Below are 4,335 nucleotides of genomic sequence, written 5' to 3' on the forward strand. Positions count from 1 at the left end.
GGATGACAATGATATGTAATCATCTGAGGATTCAGAAAATGAAGAGATAAACCTATGTCTAATGGATAAAAGTTATGAAAGCGATGAAGAGGTAACATCTTCAAATAACAACTTATCCATTTCTTTTGATGAATTACAAGATGCATTGGCTGATTTGCATAGAGAATCAATCAAACTTGCAAAGTTAGTTTCATCCTCTAAGAAAACAATTTCAAATTTAGAAAATGAAATTTTAAAATTAAATAAAGAATTAGATCATCTTAAAATTGAAATTCCAATTTCTAAATCAAATGATAAAGTTTATGTCTCTACTATTCCTGATGAAAAGTAATATCTGATTCATGTAAATGTTGTAGTAAGTATGAAAAAGAAATTAAAGATTTGAAAAAATAACTTGCAAAATTTTCTATTGGTAAAAATAACCTAGATGTCATATTAGGAAAACAAAGATGTGTCTTTGATAAGGCAGGAATAGGATATAAACCTGAAAAACAACAAAAATTTTACAAAAATTTCTTTGCTTCCACACAAAAATATAATTCTCCTCTCATTACTTGTTTTTATTGTGGAAGAAAAGGGCATGACACATCTACATGTTATTTTAAGAAAAATTGCAACAATATCAAAATGATATGGGTCCCAAAAGGATCTTTAGTTAACACTAACACACAAGGACCCAATAAAGTTGGGTATGTAAGTCACAAACTTGATCATGTAGGTATCTTTGAAGAAGAAATGGTACTTAGATAGCGGTTGTTCAAAATATATGACAGGAGATTCATCAAAGTTCACACATATCTCTCCCAAGAAAAGCGGACATGTAACTTATGGTGACAACAACAAAGGTAGAATTCTTGGAGTTGGAAAAATAGGTACAAATTCTTCAAACTCCATTGAAAATGTTCTACTTGTTGAAGGCCTTAAGCACAACTTGCTTAGTGTTAGTCAATTATGTGATAAAGGCTATCTAGTATCATTTGATTCTCAAAAATGTCTCATTGAACATAAACATGATACTAATATAAAGCATATAGGGTATATAGTCAACAATGTTTATATGATAGACTTAAGCCAAAAACTAGATAATAATAAATGTTTTCATAGCAAAGATGATGATCCATGACTATGGCATAAACGTATTGCTCACATAAACATGGAACACTTAAATAAATTAATTTCAAAAGATTTAGTTGTTGGCTTGCCTAAATTGAAATTTGAAAAAGATAGACTATGTGATGCATGTCAAAAGGGAAAACAAACTGGAGTTTCTTTCAAATCTAAAAACATTGTTTCAACTACTCAACCATTACAATTGTTACATATAGATTTGTTTGGTCCATCTAGAATTATGAGTTTTGGTGGAAGCTATTATGCACTTGTCATTGTTGATGATTATTCTAGATATACTTTGACACTATTTATCACTCATAAGAATGATGCATTTCAAGCATTTAAGAAACTTGCAAAAGTTATTCAAAATAAGAAAAATCTCAAAATTATATCTATTAGGAGTGATCATGGGGGTGAGTTTGAAAATAAAGAATTTGATTTATTTTGTGATAAGCATGGCATTGAACATAACTTTTCTGCACCTATAACCCCTCAACAAAATGGAGTTGTTGAAAGGAAAAATAGGTCTTTGGAAGAAATTGCTAGAACCTTATTAAATGATACTCCTCTTCCAAAATATTTTTGGGCTGAAGCCGTTAATACTGCATGTTATATCATGAATAAGGCTTTAATAAGACCCATCTCAAAGAAAACTCCATATGAACTGTTCAATGGTAGAAAACCAAACATCTCACATCTTCATGTTTTTGGTTAAGTGTTTTGTATTAAACAATGGAAAAGAAAACTTAGGAAAGTTTGATGCTAAGTCAGATGAAGGAATTTTCCTTGGTTATTCTTTGCATAGTAAAGCTTATAGAATTTATATTAAGAGAACAATGACAATTGAAGAATCGATTCATGTTTCCTATGATGAGTCTAATGATATTTCTCCAAGAAAGGATATTTTAGATGATACTGCAGAATCTTTAGAACCAATGCACAGTCATGGACAAGATTCTAAAGGAAAAGGAGAAGGAAGCAATGAAGATCCTCTAGTAGAAGTCAAAGCAAATAATGATCTTCCAAGAGAGTGGAAAGCTTCAAGAGATCATCCCCTTGACAACATCTTGGGGACATCTTAAAAGGGGTAACAACTAGACATTCTCTCAAAGATTTATGCAATAACATGGCTTTTGTATCTATGATTGAAACTAAAAATTTAAATGAAGCCATAATAGATGAAAATTGGATAATATCTATGCAGGAAGAACTAAACCAATTTGGAAGAAATAATGTTTGGGAGTTAGTTGAGAAACCTGAAAACTACCCAATCATTGGGACAAAATGGGTGTTTAGAAATAAATTAGATGAAAATGGCATAGTTATAAGGAATAAGGCTAGATTAGCTGCCAAAGGATATAATCAAGAAGAAGGAATAAATTATGAGGAGACATATGCTCCAGTTGCTAGATTAGAAGCCATCAGAATGCTATTAGGCAATGCATCCATAATGAATTTTAAGCTTTATCAAATGGATGTAAAAAGTACATTCTTAAATGGCTTTATTCAAGAAGAAGTATATGTAGATCAATCCCCTGGATTTGAAAACTCAGACAAGCCTAATCATGTTTTTAAATTAAAAAAGGCCTTATATGGCTTAAAGCAAGCCCCTAGGGCTTGGTATGAGCGTCTGAGTAAGTTCCTTTTAGAAAATGATTTTTCTAGAGGCAAAGTAGATACTACCCTTTTTATAAAGAGAAAATCACATGATATTTTATTGGTTCAAATTTATGTTGATGATATTATTTTTGGATCTACTAATGAATTATTGTGCAAGGAATTCTCTTATGACATGCAAAGTGAGTTTGAAATGTCAATGATTGGAGAACTTAATTTCTTTCTTGGATTACAAATTAAACAAACCAAGGTTGGTATATTTGTCAATCAATCCAAGTACTGCAAAGAGTTAATTCACAGATTCGACATGGAAAATGCTAAGCACATGGCTACACCAATGAGCACTGCTTGCTATTTAGATAAAGATGAAACCAGTCAGTCAATAGATGTTAAGCAATATCAAGGTATGATCGTATCCCTTCTTTATTTATCTGCTAGCAGACCTGATATAATGTTTAGTGTGTGTATGCGTGCTAGATTTCAATCAAATCCCAAACAATCACATCTTAGTGCCGTTAAAAGAATCATAAGATATTTATTAGGCACTATGAATATAGGTTTATGGTATCCTAGGAATTGCACATGCACCTTAATAGGATACTCTGATTTAGACTTTTCTGGTTCTAAAATAGATAGAAAGAGCACAAGTGGAACTTGTCAATTCATTGGATCTGCTCTAGTTTCTTGGCATAGTAAGAAACAAAACAGTGTTGCTTTATCTACTGCAGAAGCGAAATATATTTCTGCCGGCAGTTGTTGAGCACAAATTTTATGGATGAAGCAACAAATCTCTGATTATGGAATCTTTCTTGACCATATACCTATTAGGTGTGATAATTCAAGTGCAATCAATCTCTCCAAAAATCCAGTTCAACACTCTAGAATCAAGCATATAGAAATTAGGCATCATTTTCTAAGAGATCATGTTATAAAGGGAGATTGTGTGCTAGAATTTGTTGATACAAAGAATCAGCTTGCTGATATCTTTACAAAACCTCTCCCCAAAGAAACATTCTTTGCCATTAGAAAAGAATTAGGCCTCTTAGATGTTAGTGATTTGTGTGCTAGAATTTGTTGGTCAATTAAGTATGTTAGTGTGCTTGATTTTGCTTAACTACTAGAAATTCTAGTTAGTATGATTGATTGATAGAGTTTGATGATGATTTTAGACTTAGACTTAGGAATTTTTAAGAGAAAAAGGCTCCTATAGTGTTCTAGTAATCGATTACCAACTTGTGTAATTGATTACACATGAACAAATAGCCTGGTAATCGATTACCACTGTGTGTAATCGATTACAGTAGAACATCAGCCTTGTAATCGATTACAATATCCTGTAATCAATTACCAGTGGTCCTCTCTATAAAAACTCACGTAAACCAGTAGCACTGCGCAGCCACACTCCCCTCGATGTGCCTCTTTCTCCCTAATCTTCAAATCTTTATAACTCCCTCAATTCTTAACCAAATCACGTCCCACAAAGCCCAAACTTCATCATTTTCAATCCTCCTTTGATTCAACCGATAGAAATCTGCAAAAAGTTCATCAAATGGCTGAATCATCGAAAAAGCAAAAGGGCTCATCCACTTCCTCCGCCGCTGTTGCCCA

This window comes from Glycine soja, chromosome 6 (assembly GCF_004193775.1).
Source record: "Glycine soja cultivar W05 chromosome 6, ASM419377v2, whole genome shotgun sequence".
NCBI lineage: Eukaryota > Viridiplantae > Streptophyta > Magnoliopsida > Fabales > Fabaceae > Glycine > Glycine soja.